Here is a 19,376-nt window from a genome sequence, read left to right as displayed (position 1 = left end):
TTCTGAATTCTTCAGGCTTAATAGAGGGAGTGCTGCCCTCGTAGACTTTGGATGATTGCTCTTCAGGCCATGTACTATTGACTTGAGATCATCTCATCAGAATAGGGTGATTATGAATGTTATTATCCAAAATGGGATACTTAAAATATAAATCAAGTATACTATACATATTTAAGAATGCACCTAAGTGTACAATTCAATGCATGTAACCCAACAAACACATTAATGATACCGAAGTCCAGCAGCAGAAAGAATGTTAAGAACAACGAGACTCTGCTTCACACTCTGTTTCAGCTTGGTCTTCTTCAAGGGCGACCACTGTTCAAATTTTTAGTAGCAAGTGTTAGTTTTACAGATTTTTATATTTTACAGAAATGTAATCATTGTTCGTGCTGTTGTATCTGGCTACTCTCATTCAGTATTATGTTTGAGAGATGCATCTGTATCATGTGCTTAATTGAAGATCATTCACACTCGTTGCCGTATAATATTTTATGTCATGAATGTATCCCAGTTAATTTATTTATTCATTCTACTGTTGGGCATCTGGATAGTTTCCAACATTGGACTATGATGACTAATGTTACTATGGGAAATTTAATGCATGCATTTTGATGAACATAAATGAGTGTTTCTTTTGGGTGTATGCCTAAGTAGTAGCATTGATCATGGGCATACTCATGTATATGTTGAAATTTGGAACAAAACTGCCCCTAATATTTTCAAAGTTGTTGTATCAATTTGTTCTACCATTTGCAAGGCAAGAGGAGAATTTCACTTACCTCACTAGCAGTTGGTATTACCAGTTTTTAGCATTTAGCAACTGCAATTAATTTTTATTAATAGCTTATTGTGGTTTAAATTTTCATTTCCTCAAATATAAAGTTGAATTTTTTTTTCATATGTCGGCTAGCCATTTGCAGAGTGTCTCTTATGAAATGAATGTCCAGGTCTTTTGCCTAATAGGTTGTCTTGTCTTTTTCTTCTTGATTTGTTAGTTTCTTTTTATACTTTTAAAATAAGTTTTATGAGTTTGTGAATACTTGTGTATTTAGTGTACACAAATTATTTGTTATATATATGCATTAAAATACCTTATTGCCATTCTATGGGGTGTCTTTTCAAAATTTTAATGGTATCTTTTGAGAAACAGAAGTTCTTAGTTTTAATAAATTTCAGCTTATCTTAATCTTTTGTAATTAGCATTTTTTAAAGAACTTGTTGCTTACTCCAAGATCAGAACACATTTGAGGGTAAAAAGTGGTGCTATAATATACCAGTACAAAAGGCATAAGCCAGAGTCTCCTCAGGATACCAAGACATCTGTTCATTCTAAACACATTCACCCCACTCTGAGCTACTTCAGACCAATGGGTATAGACCCTGGTGTCGTATTAAGATAACTTGAAAAGCTTTTAGAAACTATTGCTGCCAGGACACCATCCCAGATGAGTGAAGCATAATCTCCAAGGTTATGGCAAAGTGTGGTTAATCTTTATTTTTATTTGAGAGCTACTCAGGCAACTTTGTGATTTAGGAAGAGTAGATAACAACCACTCCAAACTACTGCTTCTCAAACTATAATGAGCATATGAATCCACTGAAGCCTTACTCCAAGATTCTGATTCAGTTTGGGGGGCAAGATGAGACAGAGCATTTCTAATAAGCTTGCAGATGATGCTGATGCTGCTGGTACACAGACCATCACTTGGGAAGAAGGGCGGTAGCACAGGTTTTCCTACTGGGCACTATTGACATTTTGGATTAGATAATTTTGCTGTGGGGGCATGTCCTATGCATTTAAATATTTTTACCAGCGTCCCTGGCACTAACTACTAGATGCCAAAGAATCCTCCAACATGTGAGAGTCAGAAATGTTTCTAGACATACTCTAAAGTCTCTTGGGTGGAAAATTGATCTTAGTTGAGAACCGTTTGTCTAAATCTCATAGACACATTTCCAAATTACTGAGAAACACAGGAACACCATGGTGCATCTCGGGTCACATTACCAAATAGTTGAGTAGAACAAATGTTATACAAATATTGTATGCTATTTCACTATTATGAATATATCACAATCTAGCCTGAAAAAGCCAAATTGGGTATGTCACATCTGGATTGGTTGAGCTGCTTAGATATTTATTTCCTCTAACTAAGATGACAAAATATGGCACCTGATTGGTGGGTACTTCTCTATTTTGGCTCCAAATATAGTAGGTACCCCTGAGAAGTATGGTAGAAGGAGAGAGGCTAGGTGAAAATAACCATTCCTTTCCAATGGCTTCAAAACAAGCAGATCTACCTCCCTCCCCAAAATCTCTGAATGTCTATTCTGAAAATTTTTTTAAAAAATGTATCACTTTAAGTCGTCAGCATATGAGATCTCAGAAAGCATTTTTTAGTATATTTACTTCAAGGTCCTGTAGACTGAAAACAACACCACCAACAAAACTCACTTACACACACATGAAAATGCTGCTCTACTTTGAGGGCTGGAGAAGATTTACAGGTGCACTATTTTTTCCTGCTATTGAAATTGTGTACCATGTGATTCGTATCATGACTATTTCCACAGCCACTCTTCCTTCTCTACTTCCCTGTGATGTCATGGTTGGCTCCTAGTTCATTCCGTCTTCATGGGAAAATGAGATGCAGTGGTGCACAGGAAATAATAACCTACTTTCCTTGCCTCCCTGTACTTTAATTTTCCAGGGATCAAAATTCAAGGAAGTTCCAATGAGGTAGCACAATGAGCATCTTAATGGCCACAATCATTTCTATTAGATATCCACTATCCTTTTTTTTTTTTTAGGAGTGCTTCTTGCTACATTTATTTTACTTTTTTAAAGAAAGAAATAGTGTGCTAGATACAATAGAAATAATCAGAATTCTGAATGCCAAATGGGATTCAAAATACCTATGAATAATCTCCGCTTTATACGCTCTTAGCTTGGGCTTAGATAAGAGATCTTAGTCATAAAATAATACAAGAAAATTGATGTAAAGAAATTGTTCAAAATGTAAAGCCTATATCTTTTGCATTTGCAAGCCTTCAATTACCCTTACTTTGATAGTTTCCAAAGATACAATCATTTTTGAAAGATAAAGAGAAGGTCTAAAGAAAAGTCTTTGCAATGAAAACAACTCTAAAGTTTCAAAACCCAAATATACCAAGAGCATGGATTGCTTCAAGTTTTATCTATGCATTACTCAATCCAATTCAATCGGTATTGTTGAGCACCTATTATATGCCATTTTACATGCCGAAGAGGAAAAAGCCATTAAAATATACTCAGTTCATCCTCCAAGAACTTTACCTTTTAATATTGAAAATAAAACAAGCACCTAAATGACCATTATTATTATAGTCACCATCATCATCATCATTTTTATTATCACCAAAATATATATTAAATATATTATTTTATATATTTGTTAATCTACATTTCATATATGTATTAATATATTCTGCAGTCATCCAATATAGTCACATATAATATTTCATATATTTATTAATATATTAAATATAAACATAAGTAATATAGTTATGTTATATAATTATAAAATATTAGATATAATATATATTTAAATATGTCATGTCATAGGAAATGAACAGATATACGGCTACAGGTTTTATTAAAAAAATAAATAAATACATCCCAGCACTTTGGGAGACTGAGGTGGGCAGATCATCTGAGGTCAGGAGATCCAGACCAGCCTGGCTAACATAGTGAAACTCCGTCTCTACTAAAAATACAAAATTAGCCAGGCATGGTGGTGTGCACCTGTAATCCTAGCTACTCAGGAGGATGAGACAGGAGAATCGTTTGAACCCAGGAGGCCGAGGTTGCAGTGAGTGCGGATTGCACCACAGCACTCCAGTCTAGGCGACAGAACGAGACTCCATTTCACTAAATAAATAGATAAAAAACAATAATTAAAAAAAATACAAAATTTACGGGAAATCTTTAGCAGTAGATGCGATTTTAGACTGATGTTTATGTATTGCATAACTGCACAAATGAAGGGAGGAAAGACTTTGGGGCACTTCAGAAATTGTAAACAATAAAACCATGGTAGCTTTTTTGTGGAGTTAACGATGCCACGGTTAGATAGGCAAGAAAATTTGATGTGGCTGCAGGTGAGGGAAGGACAAAAAGAAACTAAGATGGCTTTGGGCACAGTCACTTTGGGCCTTAAACATCAGGATACATGGAGACTTTTACATGGTAGTCCCCCTGAGTGACGCACAATCTGAAGTGTACAGATGCTTTGGAATGTGTGTGCAAAGTGTCTAATTTTAAAGCCAATCTGTCAGTTATTGTGGTTCTCTGAACGGCAGAGTCTCACCACAGCTGCCTCTAATAAGCTCTTGTCAGAAAGCCTCATTTGCCACTTGCCTGAAACGCAGTGAATTGGACTCTCACATTTGACAGAAGATTCTGGAGCATGGAGGGACATCAAGTAGGAGATAGTAGTAGCTGGGCAGGAGCCCAGCTACACATCAGCATGTGCAGACCCTTCGGGGAGCTTGGATGACGTAATCAGGTGAGCCTAATTGAATCAGGCATTACTCTTGGAGAAGGTCTTTGGTATAGACCTGGATGGAAGGGGGAACTGTCATCATTTCTGTTCTCTCTCTCAATTTTGTTTTTCCTTTTCAAGCAAACGGTTGAAGCCAGCAGCTACTTTTAGTTCCCTGTCTGAGAGTGAGTGATAGAGTACGTTAAGACATTGGTGGGGCTGGAGGTAAACTTAAGTGGGAGCCTTGGTATAACTCCATGGAGCTGGTCAGGGGCAGGAGATTGGAAGCAACATTACAGAGAATAAGATCTAGCCCAAATTTTCAGGGCTGTAATTTCAAGCACTGCAGCTCATAGACTCTTACATAAATAGCAGCGAGGGAGCATAAGGAGGAAGCTAAGGTCTAGGGCTGATTTCTTTCTGATTTAGATGCATAGCTTCAAGAGGCACCATGACTTTAAGTCAATTTCATAGGCACTGAAGATCCCAGTTGATGCACCCAGGCAGTCTTGAGTTTGGTGGGCATTTTAGGAGTTGATCTCAGATTTATCAGTCTAAAGAATTTTGAAGTTATTTTCCTCTATATATCCATCATATATATATATATATATATATATATTTTTTTTTTTTTTGAGACAGAGTCTTGCTCTGTTGCCCAGGCTGGAGTGCAATGGCGCGATCTTGGCTCACTGCAACCTCCACATCCCAGGTTCAAGCCATTCTTCTGCCTCAGCCTCCCAAGTAGCTGAGATTAATTTTTGTAGTTTTAGTAGAGATGGGGTTTCACCATGTTGGCCACTCTGGTCTCAAACTCCTGACCTCAGGTGATCCACCTGACTCGGCCTCCTAAAGTGCTGGGATTACAAGTGTGAGCCATCGTGCCTGGCCTTCTTATTTTTTAACACCAGCCTTAAACCTTAGTTCACATTAACTTTTGTCCCAAGAAAATGTTCCTTTTTTCACAGTGAAGAATAATGATGATAGTTATTCTTTTGATCAGATATTTACTAGGAACAAGATCCCACACATACACAATATAATTTAATGATGTGTGTGTATTTGATATAATTTAATATTCAATGTAATCCCTCAATGTAGGCAATATCCCAAATGTGTGAATGAGTAATGTGAGACACTTGGAGGTTATGATACTTGATTGAGTTCCTACAATTTTCAAGGAGCTGAAAACAGGCATTTGAATCCAGATCTGTTTGCCCACATACCCCATGATGTTTATTTGCATTTGTTTGTTTTATGCTGTGCTGCCTGTTATGTGCAAGTGGGTTAATCAATACCATGGCTTGTTGATATATCAAGGTTCAGAGAGATGACTAGAAGGGATCCTATCAGTGAGCTCTGCTTTAGTGAAGAGAACTAAAAACAGTTATTTGTAAATGGTTTTCACAACAGCTGTTAAATGATCGTCTTTTCACATTTTTAAAATAGATCAACCCTGAATACAAGTGGGTTATGGAAAATGAACATTGGCAGAATGTGATCAATTTACTGTGGAGACACTAACTAGACTCAGCTAAACGCCTTCTAGGCATGAGCTCCAGAGGAGACTGCTGCCTCCAGTAAGCCAGGAACTATGGAATAATATGATTCCTTTAATTAGAAACCTATATTGGTCTAGGAAAATGTACACAGGGAAAGAGAGGCAAAGACAAAGGAGAAATCAAACTTCAGACACACAGACCTGGAGATCAATAACTGCAACGTGGTTCCTGAATTGCAATTAATTCTGTAAAGAGAAAACAGCCCTTGTGGATAAGTGGGGCTGGGGTGAGTGCTCCTGCTTCCTAGAGAAGCACTTGAAGCTAAACTCAGGGAATTGGTTGCCAGTCAAAATCTCAGGAAGAAATCAGATGTCAATCAGTGTCGCAGGAGTGAAGCCTCAGGAAAAGGCAATTCCATCAAGCTACTAGAGATGATTGGCCAAAGCTGGACCAGGCTAGTAGCCAAAAGCAGGAGTAGTGACCTGGCAGCCAGGACTTTGGCTCCCGTAGAGAGAGTAACGTCTGTGAAAGGTGGTTGTTTGCAGTGGCTGCCTACCACTTTCAAAAGCCTTCACACCACCCCCTTAACTTTGCTTTAAAGTAATTCCCCCTGAAAGTGAACAATCTTAAAAATTATATGCCCTTACCATCTCCCTCCACATATGCATAACATGCATCTAAGACACACAAAAGTTATCTTTTTAGAGATTATAGCCAAGGCAATCTTGAGATAGAGTACAGAGCCATCATATGCAATACGCGTTTGCATAATAAATGCATAAATGGGTGGAAACAGAAAGAACCATGAACTTGCTGCTACTGCTGCTGCTGCTGCTGCATGTGTGTGTGCGTGTGTGTGTGTGTTTGTGTGTGTGTGTGTGTTTCCCAAAACACCTTAGTGAAGCAATGTCCTAAGACCTATCAAAACCAGAAGGGCCTGCAAGAGCCACCTTTAGTTGTGGGAATACTTGAAGTTTGGGATAAACAAGCTGACATTTCTTGAATAAATCTAAAAAAAGACAAATATTCACAGAAATTCTCAAGTTTAAATTCATTTGCAGTTATAGTGAACCAGCTCCTAATTTGAAAACAAAATATTAATAATAACAGTAACAATTAAACACTGATAATAATAACAGCAGTTATTAAATTCTTATTTTGTACAAAGTACTTTATGCTGCACTTAACAGACATTTTCTTGGTTCATACCACAGTCCTACAAGGTAGGTATTATTATAACCCCTTTCTACTGATGAAATTGAGGTGCAGTTAGATTAAGTGACTCACACAATGCCACTTAAATTAATACATGGTGAAGCTAGATTTTCCTCCCATTCAGTCTAATGCCAGAGCCCAAATGAACTGGGGACAAAATAAGACAAATGTTAGGAACATTGTCCTCATATCTCTACCCTCTGCAAGGTCAGGAGAGGCAGGAATTTTTTAGAAAAGTCCATTCTTCAGTGGCCTCTTCTTTTTTTAACTTCTTATGTGTGGAATAGATCTATTCATGCTCACTAACCCCACTGAACCTGCGACTGGAACATCTGGATGTGAGTAAGCTGTCGAACTGAGTAAACGCTCATTACTTCAGGGTCTACCATGTCATTTGGGATAAGTATCCATCATTTCTTCTTGTTTTTCAGAGTGAGGTTCATCTGTACAATCCAAAAAGGGATTTCTACAGAAAACCCACAGGAAACGGAATTGACCTCTCCCTAGCTACATACCTTGCAAGCTTTTGAGGGTGTTATAAGTTGGGGATGAAAAAACAAAGATTGAGCCCTCCATTCACAGTCACAATGAACTTTTCAATCAAGCAAAACCCTAGATGTGTGCAATTCAATAGGAATTGTACACTTTATAATGGCTATATGAGTTCTGTAAAAGAATACTACAAACTTTTCCTCTTTTCTGACTAAATCCTTATGTTTTCAATACCTTCAACCATTAGGGATAATGGATAAGAATAGGAACCAATGGAAATAAATTCTAAATTTAGGCTTAAGTGACCACTTTGAAGCTCTCTTTAGAATTGAGGAGTTAATATCCCAGAAATATTTTAGTATGTGTTCAAATCAAAGTGTGTCCCCTGGATGAATTTTAGTTGCAGAAATTTGGACTAATGCCTCCTTCTGTTGAACGGGGAAGGTGAGGAATACTTCCCAGAAGCAGCCTCAAAAGATTACTCTATTTTGACCCTGAAATTTACAATGAATTGTTTCGCATTTTATCTTAATAAGAAAGAAAAATACCCCGAAGTTTATATTTCTTCCATATCCACCCACAGCAGGGACTCATAAATGCCTGCTAATGAAATTAAGGAGAACTATGTGTTTAGGCTCTATTAGCCCTAAGCACTGAAAAATAATTAAATTAAATGCTTAATGAGAGAATTTTTTTAACTTGGTTCTAAAATGTTTAGATTATGGGAACATTTTTGACCTTACTGTATCTGCTTCATTTGGACTGAAACTTTTGCATTATATTTGCACAATGAGTGTTTGATGATGATGAAAGCCAAATAGTCTTGAGTATTTCAACAACAGCAAGAACAGCAAAACACTCATGGTGCATGTTCCATTTTTTATTGTCAATGCCCGTGAACTATTATCCGGCAAAATCAGCAATGTGAACTGAGAAAACAATCTTTGTCTTTGTCTTATAGGCAGGAAACAATGACTGTTTGAGAACTTTTGAATCCAGGGTTTATTTTAGAACCATTAAAATATAACTTTATGTAAGTTTTCAAGTTGCATTGAATTTTATTGACCTTTCTGTAAAATTCAGATGAAAATGTTGAAGATTTTTCAAAAAATAGTCCTCTGCAACCAGATTTCAGCCTTTAACGCCAGTGGGATCGCTACTTTCCTCAATCACTGTTCGCTATTATTTCACTTGTAATGAGAGTGAGGTCATTACCCATCAACAGCCCAGAGTGTAAATCTGGTGAGCAAAATTGTTTCGTTTGGCTTATTTCGTGTTTGAAAATTGAGATATTTTACTTAAAAAAACTTTGTAAACACTCTAAAAAACCGAAATATCTGGATGGCCGGGCGCGGTGGCTCACACCTGTAATCCCAGTACTTTGGAAGTCCAAGGTGGGTGAATCACGAGGTCAGGAGATTGAGACCATCCTGGCTAACACAGTGAAACCCCGTCTCCACTAAAAGTACAAAAAATTAGCCGGGCGTGGTGGCGGGCTCCTGTAGTCCCAGCTACTCCGGAGGCTGAGGCCTGAGGCAGGAGAATGGCGTGAACCCGGGAGGCGGAGCTTGCAGTGAGCAGAGATCACCACGCTGCACTCCAGCCTGGGCGATTCCGTCCAAAAACAACAACAACAACAACAACAACCTGAAAGATCTGGAACAGTGGGTTCCTGGATGACAATAATTCGCTGGAAATGAGAAATAACTGAACTGAGAAGAGTAAGGTCTTCTGTTTTTCACAGTCCCTACTTCTCCCTATTATCTTATCTTTGGGCCATTTTGCTCATTTACAATACACATTTGGGCCATTGTAGTCATTTGCATTTGGCCACTGTGTACTTCTCTACTTTTCTGTCTTTATGTTTGACACCCCTTTGGTCTTCCATTTTGTTTTTTGCTTTTATCCCCTCTCTAATAGATGCTTTTTCAGTCTTTTTGAAACATAATCTTATTTTTTTTTGTATCTTTGCATAAGGGATATTTATACCCTTTGCATTGAATTGATTTTGTCAACTGTCTTCATACATTCAGCAAGCATTCAGGGAGCACGGGGCGTGCGTCAGGCATTCTGCCAAACATTGAGACTTTAGTGGTAGGCGAAACAAGTGCAATTGCCCCGCATGTGTCTGGGATGTGTTCCCAGTATTATTTGATCACACCACTGTTAAAGCACTCTGATTAGGCTTGTAGATGTGAGAACAAATTGATGGATTCTAAGTCACTAAGTCTCTCGGTAACTGATGTTTACTTTCAAGCGGAGGACAGAATTGTAGTTCTCTTCCTCACTGGTGTTGGGTATGGCCATTGGACTTGTTTTGGGTACTAAAATGTGAGTGGTGCTGATGGGTGTCACTTTTAGGGCAAAACATTAAAAAGCAGTGAATCATTTGCTGCACTCTCTATCTGCCCGTAGTGACCAGCAAAACTGGTGGCCCTTCCAAAAACCTAGATCCTACAATAGGATGATATAGAGTTGAGTCCCTCGATGACCCAGGATGGACATGAAGCTCTGAGTAAGAAACAAACCTTGTTATTTTGAGGTCTTGAGATTTAGCTTTCCATTGTGTATCCTAGCCTATCCAGACTGCTACAGTAAGTGCTTCTTTAAACTATAGACAAAAAATATATATATATTAAGATTAAAACAGTCATAATCCAAGAAATACATTTTATAATTTAGAATGATTAAACTTCTCATTTACTGTGGTTACATTAATTGAAAACAGGTTTAAATACTATGATTGTAGTTTCTTAAATTAACTATCATTCACAATGGTGTCTTTTGATAGACTGAGTCCTTCGACCTTTATTTAAATAGTAACATTTTCCTTTTTATAAAATCATTCATCTATGTACTTAAATTAGAGAAATATTCTTATTGGTGCAAAGGTCTTTTATACCAACATTTAATTTTATTTTTCAGATAAATTTTAATGGAATATAAAGTATATGCAGAAAATGTCATAACTCATAAAAGCCAATAAATGTTTATAAAATGAGCCCAGCCTAGTTATTACCATCAATAATAATCATACAAAATTACCAGCATTCTCTCTCCTTAAAACTTCCCTTTTACCACCTCTTCCAATCAATACCCTTCCTGCTCACTTCTACCCAGACTTCTAGCACCATAGATGAGTTCTGCTAATTTTTAAGCTTTGTATAAATAGCATCACACTGTATCTACTCTTTTGTGTTGGATTGATTTTGCTTAATTTTATCTTTGTAAGATTCATTCATCTTGCATTGTGTAGCTAGTGTTCCTTCATTCTCAATATTGTATTGTAGTCCATTGTGTGAGAGTGCCATAATTTATTTATTCCACTACTGATGGGCATTTAGACTGTTTTCAGCTTTTTACTACTAAAAAATCATGTTGCTGGCTGGGTGCAGTGGTTCATGCCTGTAATCCCAGCACTTTGGGAGTCTGAGGTGGGAGGATGGTTTGAGGCCAGAAGTTCCAGGAAAGTCTGGGCAACATACTGAGACAACATCTCTACAAAAAATTAAAAAAAAAAAAAAAAAAGCCAGGCATGGTGATGTGCGCCTGTGGTTCTAGCTACTCAGGAGGCTGAGGTAAAAGGATTGCTGGAGTATAGGTATTTGAGGGTGCAGTGAGCTGTGATCTTTCACTGTACTCCAGCCTAAGCAACAGAGCAAGAACATCTCTAATAATAAATAAATAAGTATAATATAATAAAATAAGTAATATATAAATAAAAACGTGTTGCTCTGAACATTCTAGAAAATGTACATTTTGTACATGTCTTTTAGTGAACATATGAACATTCTTATGCGTATGTACATTTGAGCTTGGAGTAGAATTACTGGGTAACAGGACATAGAAGTTCAGCTGAAGAGGCTACTGATAAGCAGTTTTTCAAAGTGGTTGTACTATATAATATTTCTACCATAAGTGTGGAAGATTTCCAGTTACTGTAAATGCTCGTCAACACTTGCTATTGTCTATTCCTTCATATTCTCCTTTCATCTCTTTCTTCCTTCTTTCCTTAGGCCCTTTCTTCTTCCTTTTTCCTTTCCTATCGTTTTGGGTAGGTTGTGATATATATACTTTTGTGTTAATTTCTCTGATTACTAGTGAATTTTAGCATTTATTTATGTATTTTCCCCATCTAAAAAATATTCCTTGCCTTTTTCTTATTGATTTGAAAGAGTTCTTTATATATTATGAATAAGAGTTCTTTGTTAGATATATACATTGCAAAGAACTAAAGAAAATATCATCAACCCCTTACTCAGGTTGAAATCACCTTTGCAAAAATTATAACTGAGAAAATTGTAACAGTGAAAGAGATCTGACCTAATTACCTCCATCTTGCTTCTCATCTCCACGCTGTCCTTGTTCATTCCCTGGTGTACGCTGAACTAACTTTGGGAGAATCTTGGAGTTCACAGTCTAATTTTGAAGCAAAAATGGTAACAAACTCCCCTCCTGCTTGAGGGCTAGGCTGCCTTTGCAGAACTAACAAATTAGCCACCAGATTAGCAATTATGGTTTAGAAATCCTGCAGCTGGAGACTGCAAGATTCTGAACCTCCTCAAATTGCTCCTGGGGATAATATCACTATTGTAAAACCTAAGAGCAGTGCTAGAGATATTTTCCAGACCCCATACTCGATGGATCACCACCCAGATTGATAAACTGGCTCATCCGGTCTCACGGCCCCCGCCTAGGAACTGACTCAGCACAAGAGGACAGCTTCGACTCCCTATAATTTCATCTCTGACCAGACCAATCAGCAATCCCCACTTTCCTACTCCCTACAAACCAAATTATCCTTAAAAACTCTGATCCCCAAGTTCTTGGGGGGATTAATATGAGTAATAACCCCATCTCCCACATGGTGTGGCTGGGCTCACATCAATTAAACTCTTTCTTTACTGCAATGCCTTGGTCTTAGTAAGTTGATTTTGTTTGTGCAACAGGCAGGAAGAACCCATCAGGTGGTTACAAGATTCCAATATTAACATAATGCTATATATATATGTTATATATATATATATATACACATATATACGTATATATATATTCTTCCTCTGTGCTTCATTTAGACAGAGAATTTTTATGATAGAGAGTTTAAGTTTTATTGTTGCCCAGTTTATCTTCTTTGTTTTTTCAATATGATTAGACCTTTTAGTGTCCTGTGTAAGAAAACTTTTTTCTGCTCCTGAAGTCACAGGTATACTCTGCTAAGCTTTCTTCTGCTTCAGTTTGGAGGAAAACGTATACTGATCTTGTTGTTTCAATTCCCAGACATTTACCAGGTGGCAGTGTGGATATTAAGTAAACTTGTGGATAGAATTATAGACATATGTATTATTCCCTTCAGGGTTAAACATTTCTGTTTGATTTGATTATTCAGTTGTATATTTTTTGTTTTGTTTTATTTTGTATATACGTTTTGCTCTTGTTGTAGTGACATGTTGTTATTTTAGACTTACTAAAATGATAAATTCCAAGATGCACGTTAGGGTTTAAAGAGAGGTATCATTTAAAATTTCAAACCATAGCAAAATAATTATCCATTTAACCCAGCTCAGCATACTAAGTTTAAGGCTGAAGTCATGAATTTGCAAATTGATATTTTGCCTGTCTTTACCTTACTTGTGCCTATGACTCTTGTAACAATGGGAAGGAATTTGGGTTAGATGACGACAGTTTCTGTGTATTCCTAGATCCTATCAACCATGGACTCCTTATTAGCCTCTGGTCCTCAAGTTCTGAAGAATATATGTCTTATTGCTCCAGTGAAATTTCTGCTAAATGAAGAAAAATCAGTAAGGAAAAGGAAAATAAAGATTGCTTGATTCACTGGAGAATAAACTTTATGGGGAACTAGAGTTGAATGAGAAAGAAAGTAAGAACATCATCTTTGTGGTATAATCATTTATTAATAAAGCATATGGAAATTAAATGAACTAGACTAAACAGTTTTTTCTTTCTACCACATCCCATGAAAAACTTTATTATCTTACACTGAGAGAAAGCCTTCCTGCAATATGCCCAAATATTTACTTTCACATTAGGAACATTTGAACCCTTTTGACATTTTCTACAAACCTCAGAGCATCCATTTAAAGCCAACTGCCTCACTTCTGCCTTTTAATTTCTTCATGCTGTAATTTAACACTAGAGTTACTTTTCTGATGTATTTGGTATGAATAAATTACATTCTACAAATGTTTCAAACATTCAATAGGCTGTAACCAGTCATCATTTATCTATGAGTACCCTTTAGAAAAGAACAAAATGATCTTCATTTTTTTTGATTTGTAGAATTTAAATCTTAAAAATGCGTAGTTATGTAAGTGCAAGATTAAGGAGTTCTCTCATTGCAAATTTCTAATCCTCCTGCCAGGGGATTATAAACTCACATACTGTTATACAGTTCTTCTGTATACCAGGGTCTTATAACCAACTGGAAGATTAAACGTATTTTTTTCTCTCTTTATATATGTTTGAATCGTGGGAGTCCATTAGAAAAATACAGCTTCATTGGAATTAGGAGAAAACATACCCTTTGTTCAACATTTAAGATTGCATTTCCAATTCACATATAATTGCTTATACAATTTTCAGTCTCCCACAACCCTAATAAAAAAAGGTTTTATATTCTATAGCTGTGCATTTCAAAAGACAATGTCAAAACATTCAGTAGAACAGAACTTTCTTATCGCTCCCTGCAGACTCTGAGCACCAGTGTGGCATGGGCAGAAAAGGGCTTAATTATAACAGTTTCTTATTACAGAAACCTAGGTGGTTGCCACATGTGGCAATGTTAACAGACATGAAAAATGTGGACCTTGTTTCTTTCTGTTTATTTTTCCAAGATGTTTGGGGAGGGCAGTTGCACCAGGGATCAGAGTCACCACCTTTAGGGCACCCCTTAGTGATCACTAAATTTACATTAAAATGAACTATAGTAGGATTTAAACAGTCTACATCCTGTGTGCCACTGTATTTAGTGGATTATTTAGTAGACCTCAAGTTTTAGTTTAAACCAAGACATATGTGTGTGTTAGGGTGGAGGGAGAGGGATTTTTTTCCCCTGAGCCTGGGCTTTAATGAAAATAGGAGAAGAGAGGCGGCCTCTTCCCTTTTCTGTTGACTAAGGGAAAAAGTAGGAGAAGGATCAGTGACTTTGTATAATGAAGACCTGGATATTTGGCCATGGAAGTGGCCCTGCTACTTGGGCCTGTTCCAGTATCTACAATGCATTTAAAAAAAGAAAGAAAGAAAGAAAAATTTTTAAAAAGTTGGAATGTTCTCCCAGTGGTAGACCTGACTCAGGTCAAGCATACCTGGTTCTCAACTTTGGTCAAGGGTACCTGGTTCTAGATCTAGCTCTATCATAATGGTTCACAATGTGAGGCCTCGGGCAAGTCATTTCTCCTCTCTGGCCCCAATTCAATCATTATATTAAAATGGGAGGGAAGAATGATGGTTCATCTTCTGAGGTTCCTTCTGGCAGTGTGCCAGGTACTAACAGGTATCTAGAAAATGCTGGGGCCTCGCCTGATAACCAGGGGTCATGACTGAGACAGGGTAGTAGACCAGCCCATATCAACAACATGAGCCAGACAAAATGCTGTGTGTACAGTGATGTCGCATGGGCTGGACTCATTCTTGGAGTTTAGTGTTATTTCCGATTGTCTGTAAAGATATGCCTGGGAAAAGTAAACATTAGGAGACTGACTCCTCAATCTAGGGAAGGATTAAGGTGACCCATGACTGAAGCAGATTCAGATTCAAAGAGTGTTGTCTGTTAAAAGCACCCATTTCCACCCTTGAAGTAGTGTTACAACACTGCTAACCTTATCAAGATGACTGAGATTAGCTGTCGGCAAGCTCATCACTTTTCTCCCCCAGCAGTGCCTTATTTGGGCTCAACTAAAAGTGGGCCAATGATAGAGCCAGGCGCAGTGGTTCATGCCTGTAATCCCAGCACTTTGGGAGGCTGAGGCGGGCAGATCACCTGAGGCTGGGAGTTGGAGACCAGTCTGACCAACGTAGAGAAACCCCGTCTCTACTAAAAATACAAAAATTAGCCTGGTGTGGTGGCGTGCACCTGTAATCCCAGCTACTTAGGAGGCTGAGGCAGTAGATTTGCTTGAACTCAGGAGACGGAGGTTGCAGTGAACCAAGATCATACCACTGAATTCCAGCCTGGACAACAGAGTGAGACCTTGTATCAAAAATAAATAAATAAAAAATAAAAGTGAGCTGGTTCTCCATTGCCTGTGTTTGATGTGTTAGTCAAATTATGCATCAAGTCAGCCAGTATAAAAAGCTTCCCCCAGACCTTCTAAAATGCCAGCCCCACATGTAGCTGCATAATAATCTGACTTACTTTTTTTAAAAAGTTTAAAATGGTCGGGCACAGCAGCTCATACCTATAATCCCAGCAATTTGGGTGGTAGAGGCGGGCAGATTGCTTGAGCTCAGGAGTTTGATACTACCCTGGGTAACATGGTGAAACCCCATCTCTACCAAAAATACAAAAATTAGCTGGGTGTGGTGGTGCACACCTGTACTCCCAGATACTTGAGAGGACCTCTTCAGCCTGGGAGATCAAGACTGCAGTGAGATGTGATCTCACCAGTGCTCTCCACAGAGCAAGACTCTGTCTCAAACAAACAAACAAACAAAAGTTTACAAATTGAGGGAAATAGAAGAGAAGGAAGGACTCTGGTGCAATAAAAAGAAAAGTTCTAAACCTGGATTTAGAAGATTAGCATGAAACCCCAGCATCCCGCCTTCTCCCACATTTCTCTCTCTCTTTCCCCTTCCTTTCATTCCCTAACAATCACTGTCATGCTTATTTTCACCTTATTTTATTTGCCACTTGTGCCAGGTGCTGTCATGGGCAAGATGAGGGCAAATGTTGAACAAGAGAGATATGTCTCTGCCCCCATATGACTTACCATTCAGTGATAGAGACAGAAAGCGAGACCATTCAAAATGATTGCAAACTATCTAAGATGACAGATGATCTCAGAGTGAAGTACAGGGTCTTAGAAAATGGACAGGGTGAAGCAGAACTATGGGATTCTTAAAATCCTTTTAACAAGACTTTATCTTTTCAGGGAGGTCAAGAAATCTCTGAGGAAGTGGGCATTTAAAGGGATACCCACTCTCTAAGAAGGAGCCAGTGTCAGCTCTCCAAGCTCATCAGAATCAGGGACATTTCAATTTACTTGAGGTTTAATTTAATTTAGGTTGTCTCAATCACTTATGTGAATGTCTTTAGGTAGTCAGCACATATGTAACTGGTTATCTTTCCTGATGTAGTTGAGATTTTTGCTTTCTTCTCTCACTGGTGGTGAATGAGGCTTTTACTTCCACAAAAGACTTATATGCTCTGTCCTTTCCTAAATTCATGTCCAAAAGGAAGCTCATAACTCCCATGGCCCTTGTTATAATGTGAGGGTGCTTCTAGGCCTCAGAGGCAGGCATCAGGAAACAGAATCTCTCTTTCTGACACTCTGCTGTCCTCCTTCCACCAGCCCAAGGTAGGTCTGTAATCCAACTTTGGGTAAAAAGATGCTCATTCCAGAGAGGGTCTTGCTCCATATACTAGAGGAAGGAATGCTACACAGAGAGGCCAAGAAAATTCTGGCAGGCCTTGCTGGGTTTCGATCACATGATTTTTCTCCAGTGGCATTTCTGTATGGTTGTTGACCATGCCTATATAATGAAGCCTACATAGAAACCTGAGAAGGTGGGGCTCAAGAGCTTCTGGATCGCTAAACACATGGAGGTTCCTGGAGGGTGATGAACCCAGAGAGGGCATGGAAGCTCTGTGCCCCTCTCCCCATACCATGCCCTAATCATTTCCTCATCTGTATCCTTTGTCGTATACTTTATAATAAATTGGTTATTATAATAAAGTGTTCTGTGAGCCTCTCTAGCAAATTAATCAAACCCAAAGAGGGGGTTGTGGGAAACCCAACTTGAAGCCTGTCATACAGAAGTTCCAGAGACCTGGACTTGGAACTGGTGTGTCAACAGGGGGGATGTCTTGAGACTGAGCTCTCAACCTGTGAGATCTGACACTCTCTCCAGGTAGACAATATGAGAATTGAACTGGAAGACACCCAGTTGGTGCCTGCTGCAGAAGTAACTGTGGTGGTGACAAGAACCCCTCCCCACTCCCCATTTTTTAACAGAAGTCATCTGTATTGATTATTTTTATGTTGGTGTGGCAGTGAGGGAATAGCACAGTTTGAGTTTTTTTTTTTTTCTAAACAGAAATGTACTGAGTATTTTAAATACACAATTTTGTTTAATGTTTGCACAGCCATGTAAGATATTTACTATCATTTTCCTGTTTTGCAGATGACAATACTGTTACGAAATGATGAAGTTACTTGTTCAGAAGCTAGTAAAATATTGAACCTGGATTTTGCAACCAGAAATGTTTGAAGCTGGCATCTACATATTTAATTTAATTCATTGCATATTTCTTCATTTTTATCAGCTTTTGATTTTTTCTGAAGCCCAAGAAGGGGAAATTGACTTGCCTTATGTGGCAGGACTTTGTGAGAATAGTGTCCTCATGTCTCCAATATCCAGTAATCGTGTATGGAAATAAATAAATATAATTTAAGATGTAAATTTTCTCTCTCTGTCTTTCTGTGTGTGTGTGTGTGTCTGATTGTCTCATCTAGGTAAACAGATATATAGATGATGTTTAAGCTATAATTAAGACGTTAAGGTAAATGTTTAAGCTATATTTATATTTATCATTTGGATAAGTTTATAGATAGATTTAATGATGTATTTTATGCACGTATATTTTTATTTTATGTAGTTCAATTGATCATTTTATTTTCCTTCATAATTGGAGCTTTGTTTTCAAGATTGAAATCCAGTCTCCAGTGCATTCTAGCTGTGTGACTTTTGGCAAACAGCTTAAAGTCTCTATACCCATTTTCCCATATGTAAATGGAGTTAGTTACATCATGTGTCTACTATGTGGTAAGCAGTTGATAAGATGTACATAAAATAGCCTCTTCTGTGGTCAGCAGACAGAGAGTAGACATCAATAAATGTGAAACTAAGTTATGGTGAACTCATAAGGCAGGCTTGAATGGAAAAAGAATATGCAAGGAGGGTCTGAGGAGGAAGTGTGGATGGAGGGCAGTGGTGAAGAGAAGGCATAACGCTTTTTTTTTTTTTTTAACCAGCTGCTCTGTATTTTTTAGTGTGTCTTCCCAAGCTGGAGGAATTGCAGGAACTCTAACAACATAAGACCTTCCCCCAAATTATGAGCAGATTTCCTTGCAGTTTAGTAGACTGACAACGACTGGTCATCTCTGACATCTGTTCTTTCTCTGATTCTCTAAACCAATTTATCTGTACTGCTCTTCCAAAATGTATCTCTTCCAACCTTTGTGACTAGGTGGATGCTCCCGTAAGAAAACGTAAGTTCCTTAAAGACACGGTCAGTGTAATCACTTTGTTCCCTCGCTGCCCTGAGCATAGGGTTATGCTTTCCCACAGAGGAGGTGACTAACAAATGCTGGCTAACTGAATACAGAGTAATTATTTTTTAATTACCTTTGTTTTCTCTTCCTCTGCCTTTGGCTTAGAGTTACCATCACACTCTTCTTTTTTT

This window comes from Pongo pygmaeus, chromosome 18 (genome assembly GCF_028885625.2).
Source record: "Pongo pygmaeus isolate AG05252 chromosome 18, NHGRI_mPonPyg2-v2.0_pri, whole genome shotgun sequence".
Classification (NCBI taxonomy): Eukaryota; Metazoa; Chordata; class Mammalia; order Primates; family Hominidae; genus Pongo; species Pongo pygmaeus.
This window is presented reverse-complemented; position numbering follows the sequence as displayed.